The following is a 26178-nucleotide window of genomic DNA, read 5'->3' as shown; positions in this document are numbered from 1 at the left end:
TCAAGAATATTTGTAAGATGATCCTCTAAGAAATAGTAGATAGAGTGTAAATAAAAATATTTCACTGTTGATAAGTAACTGTATCTCCTGCAAGAAGGCATGAGAAAGGAGAAGGAATTATATCTGATCCCAATCGATAACGATAGAGTTTTATTTAAAGTATGTTCTAACCTTAAAAAAGACTGCTCTTTTGGCAAAGATTTGACATGATTCAATGGTTTCCAATTTAAAACGAGTATTTCATTCTGCATATGATAAGTACACATTTCAGTATGCTAAGCAAATTTTATTTAACTTTCCATCAGAAAAGTTTTTCACTAAATTTAATTTTGTAGCTGCAAAATGAAAGTTGTAATTGAACATAAATTCACGTCGCTAAGACATTCTTAACGATCTTTCGAAAGTAAAATTAGATTGAAAGATAACCGCTGGTAAGATGTATAATTTGGATGGCCGATATCCTTCAACGATAATCAAATTTCACGAACATGCACTTCATGTCAAAATTCTCATTTTTTACATAGGAACATTCATGTTTTGACACCAAAAGGACTACCATCTGGGATTTTTCGAGGAAACTGATTAAATTACCGTGTGGCTATCATTAAGATTGTTTCCAGCTATCCTAAATCCTGTATTTTTCGTATCTGCAATGAATATAGATTCTCCATTTCAGAGATCACAGACAGCCATATAATGGAGTGAACACCTTGCTTTCTACTAGTGTGTTGTTACGTGCGCACGCAGAATCGATGAAAATTTGATGATATTTATTTTCCAAAACACTTCAGATTTCTGGAATCTTTCACACATAAGTAAGTACTCGTACAGTAATGTGAATACAATTATTGTATAGACTTTATTTGTAAATCAGCCGCAATATATGGTAATGTTAAAAATTTAAGAATTATTAATAAATACTAAACAAGGGCGGACGTGGGCAGAACCGATTAACCGTAATAGTAAAGGGATGGTGCCCACTAATCTCCGCTACTACTACTACTGCTACTACTCGTATCTCATTACTACAGACCACAATCAGTGATTACCCCTTCAGACTACTAATAGCGTTGAACCCAAGGCAAAGAACATCAAACTCGCTCGGAAACTTGCTTTAATTTTGTTGAGTCATTAAGATATTTTGATGCAGAAGACATGAAAGATGAGCAATGCCCTCGCCGGAACTCAAACCTGGACCTCTCGAATACGTGCCGAGTGTGCTACCGTTACATCACGAAGACATGCAGAAAGGAAGGATAATGTACCTTATATATTCCTTCTTTTAAGAGGACATCAGGATTTGGGATACAGTCTCCAAATCCTGATGCTGACGAATTATCTTCTACCACCTTTTTTAGTTTGGGTTCCACTGTTGAGTCATTGGATTATTTTGATGCAAGAGAATGACCTGGACCTCTCGAATACGCGCCGAGTGTGCTACTGTTACACCACGAGGGCATGTAGAAAGAGAGGGAAAATACCTTATAATCTCTCAATACTGTAAACTGAGCATTCAGAACTCTTAGTACCCTGAGTTAAACAGACAGCTGATGCTCTCTTCTGTCCTATAATTTTCCCTTCTCTTCCTTAGAATAGATTTCGTTGTCCGCCAAATAAATTGCCAGTAGTTTCGATTTCTTGAAATCGCTGGAAAGTATACTCTGTTACAGTTGCATATGGCCAGATATTGTTAGTTACACAGGAATTGAAAAAAGGTCTCCAAATAATAACCGAGCTTGATAACGTTTTGCGATTTTTCACCGAATTTCGCGACAAAAAGTAACCTCCAAAACCAAAGCTAACTTGGCGACCTAACAGATAAATGGATATACCTAATTTTGTGGTGGTGCGTCACATTCCGAGGATTTTCGGGCGGAAGACAGTTACAGTTACACAGAAATCATACCACAATTATGCCAAATAATCGCAAAGTTTGGGAATTTTGTCCCAAATTTTGGAGATACAAATTAGTAGCCAAAACCACCGCCACCTTGGCGTTACCTCGACAGTTCGGCAAGAGAGCCATTTACCTCAATGTTTAATGGAGTTACTATTATACCCCTCCTTTTCTGATAATGCTTCGAATTCTGAAGCTTTTCATTCTACTTATACAAGAGATAACACAATTACACATAATTTCACTAAACGTAATTATATGTACACTAAGTTTGTAACAGTATGCGCATAAATCATATGTCAAATTTTGCTGTGATCAGCGTTACAAACTAGAACTGTAGATGGCGTTTATATAACTCTTAGACGTCCTAACTTACAAACAGCAATCGAGAAGCTCTAAGTAGTTTACCTCAGTTGTGATTGGGTTACATTATTTGCATATATCAAAATAAACAAGGCCACCTGCATACTTTCTAGTAAAACCTTACGCGTATTCATATTGCACACGGAAAAAACTACGAATACAACCATACAGTTAGCTCACTTGCCCGATATGGAATTCCGAACGAACTCTCATTATTTAGCGATCTGAACCACTCGCCCACTAGGGTTTACAACAGTTATGAACTATTGCACAACTTCTCGTAGCTTACGGTAAATACATCAGAATTTTATTAAAATTTCTCTGTCGGTGTAGAATAGCACTTTCTACTAATGACTGCATTAAATCTGATTGAAAAACTACATTTATTTGGCCTTACCACTATTATCTTTCTATGAATTTCATCAAGTAATTTGATTTAAATTTGTTATCCACTATCTGACCTATCTTTCTGAGTACTTCAGATATGCTCGAGTATTCACAGTAAAGTTCATTGATTTCATATTTAATACAAAGCAGTCTGACTAGTAGCAGCAGCTTTATGGCAGTAATTCTGCTACCAAATTAGCACTAAGAAAAATGTGCATAAGTCGCAGTAATGTGTGATAAGCTTTTATTACAAAAATTTTAAATTACTGGGTAGAGACATTAGGTATTCTTTTAAAGCAGAAGAGACGAAAAATGAGCAACGCCTTCACATGGACTCGAACCACGGGCCTCTTTAATACCCGCTATTATTACACTACGAAGGATGCTAAAAAGGCGGTAGAAATACCTTATATGCCCCCCCTTTTAAAGGGCGACTGGGGTTTCAGAGGACCCAATCGCTAAATACTGGTGGTGAAGAATCATCATTCACCACCTTTTAGTTTGGACTCCACTGTACAGACATTAGTAATTTTTTTGAAAGCAGGAGAGATGAAAAATGAGCAACGCCTTCGCCGAACTCGAACCACGGATCTCTCGAATACCCGCTGAGCGTGCTGACCATTACACTAAGAAGGCATGCTAAGAAGACGGGAGAAATACCTTATAACTGATGTGACATTCTGTGAATGAATCTAGGAAATCATCATCATTTATCGAACATCCATTCAATATTATGGCGAGTATTACAAGTAAAATAATTACAGTAAACTTAAATTTAAAATACCCATTATGCCTCACAAATAAAGATAAATTTCGTAAATTCAAAAAATGCAAATAACAATTTTTTTCAGGTATAGGTGAAACCTCCCGATTATACCTATCCTACGCAAGATTTCGGTTACATGAAGCATAATTAAGGGATTTACACCAGTAAAAATTTCTACTGCTTACAAACTGAACTTATCATAATGATACCTAGGCCCATCAGCAACCGAGCGGTAATGTCGCTGAACACTGGTAGTTTGATCTGAGTTTAGAATCCCGCAAAAGGGCTGGCTGCATGAGAGTTTTCGTGGTTTTCCCCATGTATAACGTTTATACGACCCGGCTTTTCTTAGAAAGTCCTCCACGAAGGCATTCCTCCTCCTCACCTTCTAGGCATATATCCCTGGTGGTTTTGCCGTAATCACATAAACTAAACTAAACATTATGATACTTAAAATCATGAATACTTCTTAATTATTAAGGATCTGGTTGTTTAACGGACACCAAAGAGAGAGTTTTAAATGAAGCCAAAAACAGACAAACAAAGACAGAGTTTTAAATGAAGAAAGGTAAGACATTTCACCAGAAACATAGACATGTTTAATTCTTGCATACAGTTTGTAACTGTGATATTTCAGTGATTGCTTTTAATATAGCATCGAAACCATTTTCTCCTCCCAAAGCATTCTACTTAACATAACCTAAACTAGCCAAAGGATTGCTCCAAAGTGGCAGTAGAAGCTAGGCTAGCCAAAGGATTGCTCCAAAGTGGCAGTAGAAGCTAGGCTAGCACGTCTATAGAACAACAGGAGACTGAGGTATTGTTGTACCTAGTTAGCATTTGAGTACAAGACCACAAGCGTAAGCAATTCTTAAGCACCTAACTGAATTCCTCAGATACCTCGTTTTATATTATTTTGTTAAATTTAAATTATAAAGTATTAGAAAAATACTTTCGTGGATTGAGAGGATTCTCCTCGTCTTACGTGTTTGTAAATTATAATGATTTACAAATTAATTATTATAATAACTGCAATCATAATTACAGAGGCTGTTGGCGCCTTTTTTAGATGACTTTGCTTTGCTATTAAAAAAATCTGATGTGTACACCACATGATTTCCTTGTACGGAATATTCAATTACACGCATTTTTTCTTGCATTTCATTTAAACATATTAGATTAAATTAAATCTACTTCATCGATAGCGCATAAACCACAATAGAATAATATTATATAACTCAGAATGCACAAAATTTATATCATTTAAAGAATTATCTAATCGTTGCCACATGTTCTATTCAAATACTCTAATAAATCTAAAACGATGTATAAAAGAAATTAAGCAGACAAAAAAGAAACAGTTTTTCGCAGACGTTATTTCTCATTCAATTAATTCAGTTCTCACTTCGCGACAAGGCAAAAATACATTAAAACTCAAAATATCTATATTAAAAATTACGAAGTAAATCTTAAAAACTTATTTCCTCGAAAAAACTCCAGAAAGGATTAAGCATGATTTAATTCGCAATAATAAATGAAGGCGTTATCTTTGTTGTTGCGAAGATACGTTTCTCTAGAATGGCAACAAATCCACTACTCTGCTGTTTCAAATGTAAACAAGCAATGACCGCGATCAAAAAAATTATTATGCTTAGCGGCATTTAAACAACTTTTAAATTGTTGATAATTCTAAAAATATTGCATACAGATTTACTAAAGGCATTAAAATCTTAACCCGAAGATAATAACAACATAATTCAATCATTTTAAAGCAAAAAATGCAGAATTTACAAACATATAAGAGTAAAGAAACTGATATCACTGAGCCGGGTAACATATATAAATATATTTATATACGTTTGTTGCGGTCGATTGCAACCAAAATACGATGTGCACATCTGCATATTATAACAGTCCTATATACAAAATTTCAACGTTCTGAGGCTACTCGTTTTTGAGTTATGCGAGATATGTACGTTCGTATAGACGTCACAAAAAAGTCCTTTTCAGAATTCATTTTAAATCAGTTTTATATTTTTTCGGGGCAAAGGAGTCTTTTATTCTGTCCTTACGTACAGATGTCACACAAAACCATCGTTAACTTGCATTCGATAGCGGTCAAAATGGATATTTTCGTTGAAATATGCTGCCTGAATCTTTTCGCGATTACAATACTTCCTTTTTACTTCGTAGGAGGAAGTACAAATTCGTTTGCTTGTAAACGTTTTTTAAACGGCAGCTATATTTTTGAAAGCATTAATTAACATCTGTGCCTAATGACCTGATGGTCAATGGCCAGCCATTTGATAAATAGACTGTCAATGGCCAGCCATTTGATAAATAGACTGTCAATGGCCAGCCATCTGTAATTTGACAGTTCTGTTTACATGCAAAATGACGCTACTAAAAACGCATTTTAAGGCTATGCTTCTGCTCTTTCCGAAGAAACTTATGCGGGTCCAGTTATTAAGGAACTCTGTGAAAGTCATAGCGTTTCGATACTTACATTTACGATAGGTAGTGTTGTCAACGAGTAAGGGGGAAGTCAAAGTTTATCTTTAAGTCGAAAAATTGTTTTGAGTTTATATCAGAAGAAAAAAAACGGCTTGTTTCAAGTATTCCTAAGGTAAGATCTTTAATGGTAAACGAAAATCCTCCAAGTCCGAGGGCAGTTGCAAAATTTTTAAAATGCTCAGTGTAAACTGTAATGGTGGTTTAAATCTTAAAAAGGCGAAAAAACATAATCTGCGTTGTCTTTCCCAAAGACATATCGCTGAACCCAGAATGTGCTGTAGAATTTTTTATGAGAAATATTTATGCGGACAGATGTTGTCATAATAGAGGAACCTTGAGTGTATTGAAATGGTTTGAATAAAATGAAATGCATTTATTATCACTAAAGAGAAGAAAAATCATAAAACATCGTCCAAAGATCTAAAGAAAGTTCTAAAGAAAGTTTTTCAAATGGATTTATGATTGTTGCAGGTTTATCATATAACGCAACTTAAAATAAAGAGAGCGGATAAAATTAAGAACAATTCCGTATGTTATCAAGAACATATCTGACACCCAATTTTCAAATATGAAATACAGTGTGTTTCAAAAAGAATATACGTATTTCGAATGCATATATTTATTAAACTGTATGCATACGAATATGAAACTTTACACACATGTATACGAACCTCTCAAACTGAGATTAGAGATGTTACAGATGTTCAATATGTCCTCTATCAGCAATACGAACAATATCATATCGATAGTCAAATTCCTTCCATACTCGGGCAAGCATGTCCGTCGTCACTGATGTTATGACAGTACGGATTCGGTGCTTCACCTCTTCTAGGTTCTGTGGGAGTGGTGGTACATAAACGTTAACAATTTTACCTTGTACAGCTTCATAACCAACCGACGTGTCAAAACACGCCAAATTGTTGTTGTAGACAGTTGTAACTCCCGGCTGGCACGGCGAGTTGATTTTGAAGGACTACATTGGAAAGCAGTTTGAATTCGTGCAACATTTTCGTCGGGAACACGAGGGTGGCCAGGACTCTTTCCTTTACATACACATCCTGTATTTACAAACTTTTGAGACCATCTGCGAATGTTCCACCCATTCGGAGGATCACTTTGGTACCTCAATTTGAAAAGTCTTTGCACTGTGTAGAGATATTAGGATTTTTTTGGACGCCGGAGAGATGAAAAATTAGCCTTCGCCGAGAATCGAACCACGGACCTCTGAAATACCGGCTCAGTGTACGGATCCACTAGACCACGAGTGACCACTTCCTTGCCTACCACGAAGGTAGGCAAGGAAGGAGGGAGAAATACCTTATATGCTCCCCCTTTTAAAGGGCGACTCGGGTTCTTTTTAGGAGACCCAATCGCCAAATCCTGGGGAGGGGGTGAATCATCTTCCAAAACCCTTTTAGTTCGAACGCCACTGTAGAGACATTAGGATTATTTTGCAGGCCGGAGAAATGAACAGTTAGAAACGCCTTAGCCAGGAATCGAGCCACAGACCTCTGAAACACCGGCTCAGTAAGTTAACACACTACACCACGAAAGCACGCAAGGAAGACGGGAGAAATACCTTATAACTATAATGACGTAATTGCACTTCGCAAACTCGAGATTCTTCTGCGGAGTATCCATTTTAAATACGTGACGGTTACCACGCAAAACAAAAGACAACTGACATCTAGCGGCTATTAATATAATCGAGACTATGTGTTCGTTTCGCCGATAGCCGAGCTGAGGCGCAGTGATCGATAGTTTGGACAAAGTAATTCTTTGTAATACGTATATTCTTTTTGAAACACGGTGTACTTTCTCTTTACCCACAGAGCCATCAATCAGCAGAACTGCATCAAGACGAAGCAAACAGCCACATGTCAAAATCCGCTGTTAATTTCCAGGAAAAAATAGAACAAGAAATGGGTGTCAAGCCCTGCCTTTCACTCTGGTCACTATTAGGTATTCTGATGCATCTCCCGTTGAGTTTTCCAATTTTAGACTTTTGAAAAGCAGATTATCCAAACGTCGATTTAGAACCCACCTTGAACTTCAAAAAGCTGTTCAAGAGGGTTCTGCGAAAAAAACCCACAGGAAAAATGCTCACAGAATAATGCACACAGGTATAAATGCTCACAGGAAAAAGGCTCACACAGAAATATGCCCACTTGGAAAAAAGCTCACATGGAAAAATGCTAACTTAGAAACATACTCACAAGGAAAAAAGCTCACATGGATATATGCTCACATGGAAATAAGCCCACTGATGAATAAAATACGTAGAAATATCCTTACATTAATCAATCTTGAACATCATACATACACTTGAATTGTTTGTAGAAAAAATATTTGATGATTTGAAAAAACTTATTGGACAAATGCTAACATAAACATTTTCAGGGGCGATATATAAAAGAATGCAAACTATAGTAAAATTTTGGTTGTACTATAATAGTTTATACTACTGCCCCTGTACGACATTTTTATTCCTTTAACTGCCAACAGTTAATTCTTGTTTTTTTACTCTCTTTTTGCATACTTTCGATGTGTATCTATAGAAATTGGTGTTTGAATGTAGTTATATAAGTTTGGAGCCAAAAACGTTCTAGAAGACCACAGTTTCCAATCGAAGTGTGAAACCATTTTGATGCAGCCTTCGAAAAATCTCCTAAAACCAAAAATTGTTACGAAATCTTTCATAAGGTACTAAATTATTTATTTAATTGTATCCATCCCAGTATGTGGTTTTTATTTGATGGTCTCATAAAAGATTCAGCCCGTCTACGTTTATTATTAGCTATTGTAAATACATGGCATACTGAAGGAAAAAAAAGAAGATATGAAAACTTATATTTGATAATCTCGCATCATGTAAAAAACTACGATGAAATTGATGATAAAATTAAATATTTACATATATTATATAATATTCAGCAATTTATGTATCAGTATCAGTAGTGGATGCAGCCCGACCCGCCTAACCAAACAAGTTGGTCTAATGATCATGACAACGTTTATGTATTCATAACTTTTTGAAATATATATTTGTGATTTATATATAATAAGGTACTTGACGTAATTTAATTAAAATAATTATTTATGTTTGTTTATTCTTCTAAATGTTTATATTATAAAATGCGTAACTTATGTTTACTATTATTTTATTTTTTTAACAATTAAAATTGTAATAATTTTTCACTGTATATTCCGTTTCATTTTTCTTCCTTCTTTCTCTCCTTTTCCCAATTCTAAACGGCCCATTTGTTAATCTTACATAGCAACTGAATCTACACATAAGTTATACAGTTTTTGATACTATAGATGTTTTGGTAATTTAAATATCTTTTCTATGAACAATTCACGTAGATGTACAATATTCAAATCGATTAATTATTGATTGATTATTCTAAGGATATTTCTACATATTTCATTTATCACTCGGCTTATTTCCGTGTGAGCATATATCTATGTAAACTTTTTTCCGTTTGAGCATATTTCTAAGTAAGCATTTTTCCATCTGAGCTTTTTTCTATGCGGGCACATTTCTGTGTGGGCTTTTTTCCTGTGAGCATTTATACCTGTGAGCATTATTCTGTGAGCAATTTTCCTGTGGGCTTTATTCCTCTGGGCATTTTTCCGGTCGCCGTTCAAGAGGAATGGGATAAAGTACCTTTTCCGACACCCAAAAAGGCTTTATTGTACGATATAGAAAGATAGCGAAGAATAAGGGTTATCAAACAGAATATTTAAAAGACAAAAGTTTTAGGTAAAACATTTCTGTAAGTATAAGGGACATCGTTACAAAATGTACGAACAGCATATTAGCTGACCCAGACCTCTTTCTTTACATTTAAATAACAGAATATTTAAAAACATTAGTTCCTCAAACTTTGTTTTGATTAAAGAGTAGTTTTCCAATATAAATCAGAGATAATACTAACACAGATACAGACGAGGCTATAAGGGAAAGTTATAATAATAAATCATTTTAAAGGAATGATAAAGATATTTAGCTAAGCATATATAACAATAGTCTCTGGGAAGAATTTTTTTTTTTTTTTTTTTTTTTTTTTCTCTTAAGTTATCTACCTACCACGCGCTATTTTTTTATCTAAGAATTTCTTTCGTAACTGCCTATGAGGGTATTTAATTAGAAAAGTTTTATCTGTTTTTTTCCTTTATTTAATATGAGAGCGACTGTGCTGGGTTATGCTTAGCAGATTATACTACATTTATTTTCTTTTAATTAACTTTTCTTTCTTCTTGACGGTGAGAAAATGAGACACTTTTTTCTGTTATTATTACGAAGCATATCTCTGAAAAAATAAGCAAAACGCAGAATTAATTTTTTATGTTACATCTCATTTATTTTCTCTGCTTGAACTCTCGTTATCTTATGCATGGAATTACAAGACATTTCGCATAAAAATGTACATATTCTATTATCTCATCAGACTAAACGCATGCAAAAATGTTTCAAGAAAAATGACCAAAGTTTACCTGCATATTATCCCAAAAATAAACATACACAGCTGCTTCTTTTTCCTTTTATTTTTGAAACTAGATAATTTAAATTTTACATTAAAGCATCCTGAGCTGCACTAGGTTTAAATATTTACACAATTTAAATACCGTTTCTTTATTTAAAAGGCTTTATATTATAACAAGGGTAGTTTTCATACAGATATTCTTATGGCCGAAAATTATGAGCTGTCAAGTTGTTTCTTAGGGATTTTAATAAAGCTTATTAAGTATTATAATACAATAGGATCATGAATTAAAATCTCTGTTTTATGTTTGTGAAGCAAGCATAAGATTCCGTGCGAGTGTATAGATAAATACGAAGATAGTCCGCAACGTATGATGTTTCATTAGAAAAATAAATGTGAGATTTAATTATAGACAGCTATGGAGTATGTAAATAAATACGAATTGTGTAGGGTGTGCGAGTGTATAGATATATAGCTGCATTAAAGTGTATAAATAAATATAAAGTGTATAGAGTTATAAGGTATTTCTCCCGCCCTCTTAGCGTACCTGCGTGGTGTCGTGGTCTGCACGCTGGGCGCGTATTCCTGAGGTCCGCGGTTCGACTCCCGGCGAAGGCGTTGCTCATTTTTCACTTCTCCTGTTTCCAAAAGCTACATAATGTCTTTACAGAGTATCGATGAATATGAAGTGTATAGAGTATAAATAAATATAAAGTCCATAGATAAATATGAAGTGCGTAGATATGCGAGTGTATAAGTAAATATAAAGAGAGACTGCAACATATAAAGAATGATGCTTCATTAAAAAAATACATGTCACATTTAATTAATCTGCCATTCTCCATTTAAGGGGTGTAGTGTATAGATAACTATGAGATGTTATCTATACAGTATATCTTTTATAGACTATAAATAGAATATTTAGACATGTGAGTGTATACATAAACACAATCGCTGCATTAAAGTGTATAGATAAATATGAAGTATATGCATCCATTGAGATTTAATTAATCTCTTTCCATCCTCCGTTTGGGGGATGTAGTGTATAGACAGATATGAAGTGTATAGATAAATATGAATTGTGTAGAGTGTGCGAGTGTATAGATACAAACAATCGCTGTATTAAAGTGTATAGATAAATATTAAGTGTATACAGTATAGATAATTATAAATGTTTAGAAAAATATGAAGTCTATAGATAAATATGAAGTGCGTAGATACGCTAGTTTATAAGTAAATATGAAGATAGTCTGCAACATATAAAGAAATTATGTTTCATTAGAAACATAGATGCCAGATTTTATCAATGATCTTCCATTCTCCATTTGGGGGACGTAGTATATAGATAACTAAGAATTGTGTAGATATGTGAGTGTATAAATAAATACAATCGCTGAATTAATGTGTATAGATAAATATGGAGTGTATGGAGTATAGATAATTAAGAATGTTTAGATAAATATGAAGTTTATAGATAAATATGAAGTGCGTAGATACGCTAGTGTATAAATAAATATGAAGATAGTCTGCAATATATAAAGAATATTGCTTCATTAGAAAAATAGATATCAGATTTAATTAATTTTCTTCCACCCTTCTTTTCTTATGTCCAAAGGAAACATCAGAAATAATAATGGCCTCGTACAGTTCTCTGTCTGCTTTCTTTGGTATTTAAGAAGTCAATCCTTAGACGATACTTTAGTACGAACAACAGTAATATATTGCAGCTCCCATTCATGTTATCAACGGATACCATGTCCAGAAATCAAATTGGAGAATCCGTTTTTAAATTACACAGGAGAAAATTGACTTTACACAATGTGATGAAACTAGAATGTGATGGACAATGGACGTCTCGCAATGGACAAGGGACTTCTTAGACTTCTCACCGCCTATATTTAGTCATCTGAGAAGTTTCACCAATGTTTCATTTTTACATACATTTCATTTAAACGGCATTTTTTCACTTATTTTGTTTTGTTTATTCGCCACTTTCTTTCCTTTATTAACCTTGAAATTTACTTTTAAAATGTGAAATCCTTTTTCACTTTTCTTTTTTAAGTATTATTGCGGCGTAAGTGTTCGTAATAGATTGAATGCACAACTGCGATAATAGGTAATAAAATGTATTTTGATCAAAAGCAATATTTCAGAACTCTTGAATTTTCCACAGAAATATTTGTATGTGTGTTCACAAAAAACACAATATAATCAGTAGTTACACATCAAACTACTAAAAACGTTAAACACAATGCAATTCAAAGCGCATCGAAGGATAAAACTAACTCTGATTTACCTTTGTTCATGCGGAACTACAATCGCAACAGTAATAACTAAGTAACTGGAAACAGATGCTCTCTCTCCGGCCTTTCATAGATTTCAACCAATCTCTGAGATATTTCTAGTACTTTATGCTTCTCAAAATTGCTGGAAAGCAATTAGAGGAATTACGGTTACAGCTAACATAATGGTCAATTAATTTATTTAATTTCAATACATATTACGGTGATACAAGAACCGGACAACAATATCGCCAAATTTGACGACTTTTAGTGGTTTCTAGCTAAATTTGGCAACAAAATAAGTTACCCAAACCATTTTTAGCTTGGCAATATCTCGCCAAATTACCGAGTTATCCATTTACTCAATGTTAAATACACTTGCACTTGTGTTCTTGCTTTTCCTGCACAGCTTTCCCTTAAAATTTGTCTCGTGCTACATTACACAAAAAAATACAACAATTTTACTTATAATTCTACCAAAATTACCTATCTAAGCACAAAATTCGTAACTGTGTTTTAAGACTTTCGGATTTACAAAACTTAAGTCTTTTTGTAATTTTGGATTCATCACTTTCGTGTTCTAATTAATTTGTACATTGTATCACCTCGATTTGATAAGTTACTCATTTTTGAAGTTTAAAATTACGAATTTTCTTTCTTTTGCTTAAAAAAAAAGATTGATTTTTTATTATTTATTACATATTATGTAAATAATTTTTTTCGAGTCACGATGGAGTAGGTTATATGTTGATGATTGATTTCAGATAATAGCAGGTTTATCATTATCTAATTGCCTCCCAGACGGTATAGGGGTTAGAGGAGCCTGACTGCGATACCGAAGGGTCTGGGTTCGAATCCGGAAGAAGGTATGGTTGTAACCGTCCGTCCCTTCATAGAGGCAATGGTGGCCCACCTATTATGTGCCTCCCTAATAAAGATACCACCACATCTGGGCTTAGAATAGATTAATGGACTCTGTTAGAAAACTGAAACTGTTCATAATCTGCCATTGGAAAAAAAAATATAAAATCTAATTTGAAAAAATAATATTGTTGTTGTTGCGACTAATCTAGCTCGTCTGATATCAGAACAAACCCATTAAATTCATGATGGCAAGGAAACAAGATTCCGCCTGTCGCCTGCAAGGACCTTGGGCACCATACAGATGATAGTAGGACTTTGCTCAGTTCCGTCCTCAATTTTGAAGGTACCACACTAAGGAGGGGAGCGCCCAATGGTCTCCCACCTCTCTCCCAACCATCAATCTTTCGACAGGATTTTGAGCTCGCTGTACATCTTGAGTGCCCCATGCCACACATGCCACACAGACACTATATATTTACAAATATCCATACCTTCTTTGGAACTCGAGACCGGAGAAGGTAGATGGTAATCCAAGTCACAAACCATTGTGCCAGGTGGACGGCAAACAAAAGTAAAACAAAGCAAAAAATAAAAATGTCTTTAAAAAATTTAAATACATTAAAATTGTATTTATATATACTAATTTAATTATTTTAAATTTAAGAAAGTCTTTGAATACTTTTGCAGTTAATCGAGATTATAATTCAAAATGTTTTCTTTGCTGATAATTCTTCCGGCTCCTTCCTGACAAAAGCCAAACAGTTATCAATTCTTTCCTAATATCATGAAAATTTTATTTTATTTTTTATTAATTTATTTTTATATTACCAATGATTAATTTAACTGTTTTAAAATATTTCTCGCTGTTAGAAAATGTGTTCCACATATCGTTGATATTAACTGTATGTCTCTCTCTGTATATATATATATACTATGTATATATATATATACATACATATATATATATGCATAGTATATATGTATATATATATATATATATACACATAGTATATATGTATGTATGTACATTTCGCATAAGTTTCCATCCTACTATCAATAAAGGGAAACCTTAATTTGTCAATAATTATAAGAGAATTCTCAGCAAATATAGATCCGCAGAGAATTTCGTTTACTTCCCTGCAGTATGAAATTAGCACAGTAGAAGTTCCTGCTTAACATTCAAATCAGTTTACTTAGCACCTCCGTTGTTTGCTCTAGAAAGATCAGAGAACATGTTAAGCTAATTTACTGAGCCAAAAGCCGAATTCTCGCGTTTCAGCAACCAGTTTCAAATGACCCAACTACTGGAGATGTTGGGGAAGGACGATCAATGTAGAACTTGAAATTAGAGGACCCTCACGCCGTCATCCCGCTAATGAACTTGGATGACTTACCGCAACAACGCGCCTTCCTGGCAATGAATTTGTTAAGTTATAAGCCTGTTCAAGATAGATATCCATAAAGCATTTCGGGAGACGAGGAGACAGTGCCTAAAAGCTTTACAGCTATGAGAGCTGATATATTATCATTGTATGACCTATGACCTTGTTTCATTATGTGAATTGGTAATAATACATTCGCCGTCTTTGGAAAACATTGACCAAATACTTTGCGGTGAGATAATGCGTTAATTCCCCCATGAGATAATAGTATCTTCTAACACAGAGCGGAGTATAGCTGTATTGAATGAATGTCATTAAAATGATATTAAATGGTATGAACTCTGCTGCCAATAATGCAAGTAATTATAAATATTTTTATTTTTTAATATCATCGTTTGAAGATTTGCGTGTTTTATTGCTTTGCACCATTCAAAGCTTCAGTTACACCTGACTAAACGTATTAATATTAATAACGCGTTTGAGAAATATAAAATATAGCAAATACGATAACTCATTCTGTTATTAGGTTGTACAGCTATTGAGTTTATCGATGCAGAGACGGGACAAATGCGCAGTGCCCTCTCCGGGATTCGAACACCAGACATCTCGACTGCAAGCCGTATTTGCTGTCTAAATACAACACGAAGGCAGGCGGTAAGGAGGGAAAATAACCTAATAAGATTATATGCTATTTCTCCCACTTTATTGGCGTGCTTTCGTGGTGTGGTGGTCTGCACACTGGGCAGGTATTTCAGAGATCCCGGCGAAGGCGTTGTTAATTTTCCATCTTCCCTGCTTCCAAAAAAATACGCAATGTCTCTACAAGGTAATTGTTGAGAACTTGAAGTTTTCATAAATGCAGCTGATATTTCCAGTTAGAGTGCATACTTATAACATTTTTGGTGATTAACGATACACATATCACAAAAATTTGAAATATTTGAAAGGAAGAGGATTGTAAAAAAACCAATAGCAACACAAGAAAGGAGAGAAAGAAAAATATTTTATTGTAATTACAAGTTTGCAACGTGCACAACGTTTTAAGATAGTGTTATCTCCCGTAACTTTGCTGTTAATCTTGGCCACCGCGATCCCCCAACCTCAATCATATGCATTTCTGGTTCTTGGATTACCTAAAATCTAATGTGTGCACATGAAATCCACGAGATTTGTCAGAATTGAAATATGCCACAGAACGTGAAGTTAGACAGATTTCTCCTGAGGTGTAGCGTTCATCATAGCTGGCTATAAATGTGGGCACGTTGAAGTCCAATAAAAGCTGCTTTTTTTAACCCTCTCCTCTCTTGCATTGTTATTGATCCTTTACAATGTTCTTCTTCTCAAATTTTCGTCATGCATGTAGTGTTTCAAGGCCATTTATGGTTTTGATCATTTCCGCAAGCTGATGATGAACTTGACTGCCTTTCAAAATTTTTGCTCTAACCGTAACCGTAAGCGCTGCATTATTTTAAATCAACATAACCCCGAACGCATATCTTCAAATAAAAATATCTGAAATTTCACGTTCATTGGTTGTAAATATAAAGTATGAAATTATTAAACATTACTATAAAATCTATATTTATAGTAATGTATATATTTTTTTAAATATGTATTTAACCCTTAGCAAACCGAGCTTTTGCTAACCTGCATGCTTAATCCGCCGTGTGCAATAATTTCTTCGTTTTACAAGAATATTTTTAGCCATATTATTTTAGCCATATTTTTTAATTCTAGCCAATAGTAGCTCCAAAGCATGTTGCATAAAATAACCCTGCTTCTGGTCGTTATTTGCTTAAATAAGCAAACAATTCATTCAATAGGTATATACTAGGACTCTTGTTATTCTCTGCTTTACTCTCTAATTAACACGTGCTTTTTTATTTTGAATCTAGAAATATTATTATGATTATTTTCAATATTAATATGATCAATGAAAATATTTCTATTGGTGTTTAGAAATTGCTTAGAGCCTTAAAATTTGAGTTTTTTACATTTCCTTCTTATACACTACACCGTATAGGAAATTTTCCTTATTAATATGATTATTATTTTTCATACAGTTTAAGGCTTCCTAAAAACTGACGGGTATTGTTCTTGATTTCTAAAGGACACTTAAATTTAATAATTAAAGTTACTTTTGATTATCAAGAAAGGACAGAAATTGTTTTGGGACACCTGACGTTAGTTGATACAAAAATAACTTTTATTCAATTGACCGCATCATTTTATTCTTTTTTCGTTACTTTTTTTTCACTACAGCATTTGAGCAAGTTCCTATTTGTCAACGACAATAAATTGGCCATACGCTTTTGACAACGTTTTAAAATTCTTACATGTGATTGAAATTAATTTCACATTTATATTGTTCTTTGTTTATTTAATAAAATTTTGATGGACAGAATACATTTAATTTATACATATGTAAAGACACAAATGTAGTAAACCTAATTTAAGCTAATTGGCAATAGATCTTTATATTCAGAAATTTGAATTAAACATATCCCCGCTTCAAGCATATGCTTCTGCGTCACTCTCAAGCATATTACATTATTCTTTCTTTGAAGGTTGTTTGCACAGCGAAATCTTTAGCTCAATCGTTGCCCAGGGTTAAAACAATAAATTCCGGCTTATAAATATGATAACAGTTAGTAGGCAGCACCATTTTTTCGTCTGCTGCTGATTGAATAAACCACGTCTCTCGCTTCGCCTTCTTTCTCTATTATTTAAAAAATGGCTGTCCGTATTTAAACGTTTTGAGGAACAGATTCCTCTCATTATGTTGTGTTATTGAATATAACGTTTGCACAGCGTAATTACAGCGTGACGTTTATTATATGACAGCGTGATTGTCATATAATAAAGGTATATTATGATTATTCGAGGATTTTATAGTTCTACGCTATCTGCATGTATTTCCCATCCATTACCACTTCGACCATTACTAAAAAGTGAAACGTACCACTACTACGAACATCTAAATTGATTCACATTCCGCAGAAACTATAACATTATATACATATGTGTGTGTATGTATATATGCATGTGCGTATGCATAAGCGAGCGAGAGGTAAAGTCGCTGAACACTGGGAGTTCCAGCCTGGGTTCAGTTCAAGGCGGGATAGGCTGCTTGCGCGTTTTCGGGTTTTTTCCATGTGTGATGTATATACGAGCCAGTTTCCCTTCGGAAATCCTCCACGAAGGCGTCCCTTCTCTCAGGCAGATAGCTCTAGTGTGTTTTGACGTAATCTCAATAAATCAAACCAAAGGTACATATGTATGTATATATGCGTGAACGCACATAAAGCAAATTTCATTAACTTATATAAAGCTAACAAATATCAAAATTCATAAACTAGGAAATTAAACTTGGAATTAACTGTAAAAATTAAACAAGAATACAAAATTAATTAAATTGATAACTTTTTAAAGTTTTTTAAGAAATAACCAAGATAATTTAACGACGCTGCCACTCTGAAATGTAACATGAGGAATTTAAAACAAGCTGAATCTCATTCTGTAAATAAACGAATAAAAGTAATTTAAAAAATACAGTTTAAAATTTTTGCAAGAAAAAAGCAATTCCAAACAGTTAAAAGTATTTAATTAATACTGAAGTATTTTCAAAGATTTAAAAAATTTGATTTTAAACAAATGAATAGTTTTCAAAGATTTAAAAAATTTGATTTTAAACAAATGAATAATTTTCAAAGATTTAAAAATTTGATTTTAAACAAATGAATAGTTTTCAAAGATTTAAAAAATTTGATTTTAAACCAAATGAATAATTTTCAAAGATTTAAAAAATTTGATTTTATACAAATGAGTAGTTTTCATCCATTTTGTATGTAGTGCGCTTGCACTGCTTGGTGCAAGCGCATTACATACAACATGGTAATTCATAGATGAAAGATCAAAATAGTAATTCATAGAAAATCGTAATTCATAGATGAGAGAAAGGAGTACTTTCTTAGTTGTCAAAAAGTATTTCTCGGTAATATGAAACTCCGAAATTTTAAGGCAATAAAATTATTAAGAACAGAGATTCGAGTTTCCTCAGAACAAACTCTCGAGTTAAAAAGCTTTTTAAAATTATGTTATGTATACATTCTGGTCTCTTAATCTTTAAATAATGAATTTATTTCTCATTTTTTCTGTCCTAAATGCCTACAATGTAACAAAATTTATTTAATTCCGCTAACATAAATTTCCTAAATTAAAATACGCGTAATTAATGTAATGATCGTTGCAAAACTGTTCAGCAAAATTAAAAGGAAACCATTAAGAAATTATAAATAACTTTAATATGTGTGGGAGGTTTTAATTATAAAACGTTAAATTCTACATTTACGTGACAGGAAGGAAATTCCACAAAAGCTTAATTTAGAAAGGATGAGAAAGAAATGTCTTAGTTCCATTAAAACATTATAGGTGCAATTCTTAGCTCTTGTTGTCTAGACTTCCGAAATGAGCTTCGGAACAAATAGACTAAGGAAAAGGCATTCTGTTCCAGTATCGCTTCAGGAGCTAATGCAAAAATTATGCGCTCTGATCATTTAGAAGCGTCATTTTTGGATAAAATAGGAACTTTCCAAGCGTAACTCATTAACCAACAAAACATTTAAATAAAAGTTTAAAAAAAAAATAAAAAGACTCCCTTTTTTTTTTTTTTTTTTTTTTTTTTTCAAAAGCGGCGTTTAGTGTTACGATTTAATGACACGTCTTTTTTCCCGCAATTCCTTCCGGCCTTTTTCCCGGGTCATCTGTCAGCATAATTTCGTTGCATTCGGTATGCCATAATTGCTGTAGCATTTTGATTTTTTTTAAAGAAAATTTCCTGATCTTACCAATACTTCTGATGTTTGGGCTTTGTGTTCTTTGTACGCCAAATGCGTTGATATGAATTGAGCTAGTTGTGATTGAAAAGTTTTTCAAAACTTTCGATTTATTTTGCTGAAGTATTAGGTTTTGTTGTAAAATACATATCGCGATATATTAAACGACTTAAAGAAATAAAATTATGAGACAAAATTTTCTTTAAAAACTAAGTATTCGAATTTTTTTATTATTCAGACTTCTAAAGAGAAATGTTTTATATTGGAGCCAAGGATATCTTTGTTATAAAAAATTGTTATTCAAGCAGTTTATCTTACACTGGAGGCTTATGAGCAAGACGATTTAGAAAAACTGCTTTCAAGAATCTTAATGATTTTCTAAAGAGTAAGTGTGTTATGTATCATGTTAAGTTCTTAAATTCTGAATTCATTTCTAATAAATACTGCTCCCGTTTCTGAATAAGGTTTACCTAGCGAATATGAGAGGAGATGATTTGCGGCTTAATCGATCATGCTTTCTCCGCAGCAGGGAATGTATCAGGATCATACAGAAGAAGGTCCACTTAAGAAGACAGCTGCATTGCAATGGGAATACTCCTTATTTGAAAAGGCGTTTGTAGGGGAACATCCTTATTAATTTCCAGGTAAGAAACGCAAGAACTTTGTCTCCAGGGTAGGGAAATAATATCAAGATTCCTGAGTATGACAAGTAGATCGTTTCCTAAGCAGTTCTTGACAGCTGCTGTCTGGTATTCATGTTATAAATCTGAAAAATCAAAAAGCCCCTCACGCAGATAACTCGGGTTCCAGAATAATTGAAGGCTCTTTCTCCAGACGGTATTAGCGCTTTTGACAAAATTCCAAATGGAATCAAGCTACCAGTATTGCACGACTTTAACGCTTGGTTGCCGGTGGACCTCTAATTTATTAAGGAAAACTATGCTAGCGCTACCTGCCTAAGGGATAGAACGTTTTCAGGAAGCACTTTCTTAAGAAAACTAGCTTATATTTGCATTACATGGATAAAAATATAAAAATAACAATTCGACCAGCCTGTTCACAGATTTCTCATCAGTGTTCTGCCGTCTTAACAGTCAATAAAAGAAAATGTTTCTGTTTCGGACATACAGTATAAATATTTATATAAAATCGCTTATATATTACTGAGTACAATTAAAATCATTCCTGTTGCATTTCATTTAATTTAAATATACAACATCTAAATGTTTTCAGATTTTTTTATTATCTATTCTTACTGTAATTAATTTCTTATTTTTAATAACCTCTCATCTTTGAATTTTCGAATTTAACTAACAATTTTTGTTGCAGTAAAAAACCGCAAGTATTTGAATGTGAGTTTAAATATATTTTGTGTCTGTTGTTTCACTAACGCTTCATTGTTGAAAGAAGCTTGCAAGTGGCATTCTTTGTGCAGAGATTATAAGGTATATCTGCCACTTTTTTTAGCGTGCCTTCGTGGTGTAGTGGTTCTGTACGCTGCGCCGGTACTCTAGTGGGCCGTGGTTCGATTCTCGGCGAAGGCAGTTGCTAATTCTTCATCTCTCTTGCTTCCAAAAAAATACCTAATGTCTCTACAGTGGCGCCCGAACTAAAAGGGTTATGGATGATGACTTTCCACACCCAGGATTTGGCGATTGGGTCCCCTAAAAACCCCAGTCGCCCTTTAAAAAGGGGAGTATATAAGGTATATCTCCCACTTTCCTAGCGTGACTTCGTGGTGTAGTGCTTCTGCAAGCTGAGCCGGTACACCAGAGGTCCGTGGTTCGATTCCCGGCGAAGGCGGTTGCTAATTCTATACCTCTATTGCTTCCCCCCCCGAAAAAAAACTAATGTCTCTACAAGGTAAAGAAAGATCGAGGTACCAGAATACTATTAGCTGTTTGGAAATGAAAAGACGTATATATCACCGTAAAGGATGTGCAAGTTATACCGTTGAATTAGAATATTCCAGAAATATTCGCAGAATAAATATTAATATATTTTAGATTGCGCACCCTAAAAGATTAAACCTCCTCTAACAACTGAAATCTGTATTAGGAGATGCAACATGACACTTATTGGAAATGGCTTTTATTAGAGATATAAACTGTATCTTGTGAAGTCATCCTTTGAAGATAAACTGCTAAATAGTAGAAACAAATTAAGTGTACAGCTATCAATATTTTATTTGAATAATATTCTATCCGAAATAAGAACAAGACTCATATAAACGATAACATTTTGATTTTTGAGTTTCTTGTTTAAACGTCTAATTTACTTATTTATTTTTTTATTTATGTAACCAAATGATTTTATCTAGAAATTAAACAGCTTTAAATTACAAGTAAATAATCTCTACATATAATAAAAGAAAGAGTCTGTTTGTGTGTCTATCTTTCGCTCTGCACGTAAGCTAATAGACCCACGGCTACGAAATTTGGTACATAGGTGCATCTAGACAAGAGCCAGAGCACCTCGAAGCGAGTTTTTCGAAATTCGAATTAGAAAGTTTTTTATTTTATATTTTGTGACGAAATTGCGTCATTTTGCGACATAATTGTCTATAGGAAAGCGAGATTTTACTCTACACACTCCATGTTTACATCGTCATGAAACGTAGGCACTTAGCTATTTTACGAACTTAAAATAAATTTCGTGTTTCAATAAATCGATTCAATACGAATTTATTTAACAAAGGGAGCTTAACACCTTTTCAACTGGATTTTTCCTAAAAAAGTTTATTTTTTAAAATGTACAGTGTTTTTTTCTTTGATTTTTGGACACGTTAAACTTTCATCCTTGAGAATGATATTACAAAAAGAATTTTGGAAAAATGATAATATTTTGTATTTTTAATAAACGTTTTTAATGAAACTTCCGAGTCCACTTCTCACATCTCACATATTTAAAAATGTGATTTTGGCAACAGTTTTCTTTTCTTATTGTTCTCGATAGATTTTTGATGAAATCGCATCATTTTGAATAGTTTCATTCTTTTAGAAATACGGGTTCGGCAACAATTTTTCATCGTATTTCTTATTGAGTTCTTACGATTTTGCAAAAGAAAGTTGGTTAATATATTTATTAGGATAATTAATATTTGTATTAAGGGATATTGCTTTTTTATTGTAATTTTGTTATACGTAATAACTTTTTTTATGAAGTTGTTCTGCTGAGTAAAATTCTACGCAGTTTTTAAATTTAACGTTTGGTGTTCCCTTCAGCCATTTTTCTGGTACATTTAAAAGCCAGACGAACGCTGTCAGCGAAGCTGCTAGTTAGTAATTTATGTTAATTATTAAGATTATTTTTATTTCCTGAGTTTTTTAACTGCTGTCGGATTAACCGGGATTTGGGGTTAACTGCAGGTGCTATTTCCGGTGCTTCTCGGACTGATTAGCCTTCTTGGACTGATTAGCCTGACAGTACTTAAGATTATTATTAGCCGATTCACTGAAGAAGAGAAACTGATTGATATTTCTTTAAACAAAACTTTACTTTCATAAATGGCAAGCTTTTTCTGAAATCTGTAAGAAAGTGGCAAATTATATTTGCATTAGTCTATGCATTTACGTATACATTCATGCAGTCTATCCACTCATGTAAATTCAGTATCTGCTAGTTACTTTACAACCGTGAAAATATGAATAAATTATAGGAAAATTTTTTAATTTGTTTCACCTTTCACTAGTGTTTGCAGTCGTTAGATGCGTTCACATACTAGTCTTCTAAATGAAGTTTATCTGAAGACTCTAATAACTTTCTTTCCTCCAAAGAAATCCTAACTTCGAATTTATTTCAAAAAGAGAGTAAAACTCCTGATTTGTATTCAGTTCTCAATTTCTAGATGTGTTTGTTGCACTACTCGAAGCTATTATTTCCAACAGCAATTACAGAATAATGAGCTTCTCATTCTTGATTCCCATTTCCCGTTGTTGATTCTCATTTTCAACTGGGGAAGTGATGAGAAAATCTCATTAACTAATGCCGTAAGCCTGTAGCTGTCTCATTTCCTCACCCGAGTATATGAAGAGAATGAAAAAATAAACTTCTCGAGACAAAGACAGTCGAATAGAGCTGATATCACTTTCCTGGAGATCAATTTATTCAAAAGTGATCCCTCACGATCCTGCTGGCTATATAGGGAAAGTCAGCAATGATGCGCTGGGAGTCCAATAATGAGTTCCCGTCTTCATCTACTGCTCTGCATATCAAACAGAAGTTAAAGAAACCCATACGTGGGGGCGGGGATAAACACGTATCTCTTAGGAATTGCAATCTCTTGTATGTAAATAAACAAGAGTTGATGGCATTCTCAACCTTGACATAAAGGATTTCCTTGACGATGACTAGTTTCAATTTAATGCTTAGAATGTTTGTTAAAAAAATTATCAGAGATGAAATACGCAAATGACACTCCTTAATTTCTACACATATTATATTCTGTTTCTAGTTTCATTTGATTTTTTATCGTACGTATACAGTTGTTTTGTCATTTACCAGCGTAACAGATTCTCCTACATTTTGTATTATTCAAAACCCGCATACGAATCTTCTTTAATATTATTCATAAGCTCTTTTTGAAGCAGGAGTCATGAAAATGAACAATGACCTCTCCGGAAAGCGCACCACGGACTTCGCGCCGAGTATGATGACGACTACACCACGAAGGCATGTTAAGAAGGCTGGATAAATACCTTTTATATTCCCGCTTTTAAAGGGCGATTGGGGATTAAGGGACCCAATCGCCAAATACTGGTGATGGAGAATCACCATCCACCACATGTTTTAGTTCGGGAGCCACTGTAGAGTCATTAGGATATTTTTGAAGCAGGAGTCATGAAAAATGACCAGTGTCCTTGCCGGAACTCGAACCACGGACCTCTCGAATACGCGCCGAGTGTGCTGACCACTACACCACGAAGTCATGCTAAGAAGGCGAGAGAAATACCTTATGACCTTGACATGCGTTTGTCTTATAAATTAATTTCTATGTTACCTTACACAGAGGCTGTTTGCACATTTTGTAGACGAATTTTTGAGGCAATAAAACCTTCTGTACTATCAAAAAGAGATATTTTATCCCATTCCTCTTGAACAGCTTTCCAAAGTCGAGGTACAGTTGTAGATCGACGTTTTCACATTCCGCCTATTAAAAGTCCGAATGAGCAAAAGTCCATGCGTGATATATCAGGAGTTTTAGAAGGGATACCAGTTTCTTGTTCCATTTTTTTGCAGGAAATTAACAGTGCATTTTGAGGTGTTGTTACTTGCTTTGTCTTGACGTAGTTCTACTGATTGATGGCGCTGTGGGTAAAGGGAAGGTACTTCATAGTAAAACATCGAGCACAAAATATGTTATATCTGGTATGTATATATATGTTATGTTATATATGTTATATATGTATGCTATATATGTTATATATGTATGTTATATATGTTATATATGTATGTTATATATGTTATATATGTATGTTATATATGTTATATATGTATGTTATATATGTTATATATGTATGTTATATATGTTATATATGTATGTTATATATGTTATATATGTATGTTATATATGTTATATATGTATGTTATATATGTTATATATGTATGTTATACATGGTTAATATGTGGAGTTGATCTTAACATTTTTCTCCACGTTCTTTAATTTTCTGTTATATGAATAACCATCAAAAATCAAATATAACTTTGAAAAGCTTACTTTAAATTCGTTGAGTCATGTTGTAAGATTTTCTTTGTCTTCTTTGATGATCATTAATGTATCTCTTTTTCTTGCAGTCATTTAAATTCTCCCAAAAGATTCATGTTATTGTGACAGAAATTTTCTACTTTTGTACGAATAAAGGTTTCTTATAATTCTTCATGAAAAACCTTTATTAACAGTTAATTAACAGTTAGCGCCGTCCGCGTTCAGCGATATGTCTTGGAGACAGACTATTCACATTATACTTCTATGCCTTCTGAAGATGCAAATGAGAATTAATCACTTAGTTTACAGTTGATACTGAGCATTTTGTTCATTTTGCCGCTACCCTTTGACTTGGCAGAACTTCTTTTAGCATTCAAGTTCTTACCTTCGCAATATTCAAACATTACATTTTTTCCTTCGATATTTCGAACAATTTTTCCACTTGAAATCAATTTTTCTTTTTTATGTTGACAATATTACCTGTCAAACTTTTGGATATTGAAAACCCATGGCTTTGACAACAGTTTTAATAATTATATAAGAATAATCTTCTTCGAAAACAGCACAATCATAGCCTTTCATCCATTGCTTCTTTAAAAGCGCCATTTTACATGAATACAAAATTGTCAAGTAGCAAATGATAATTTACACTTTCAAAAATATAGTTAAAATATTTCAAGCAGACGATTTTTTA

This window comes from Stegodyphus dumicola, chromosome 3 (assembly GCF_044657685.1).
Source record: "Stegodyphus dumicola isolate Sdum_Otavi_A_Nest chromosome 3, ASM4465768v1".
NCBI lineage: Eukaryota > Metazoa > Arthropoda > Arachnida > Araneae > Eresidae > Stegodyphus > Stegodyphus dumicola.
Note: the sequence above shows the minus strand (reverse complement) of the source record.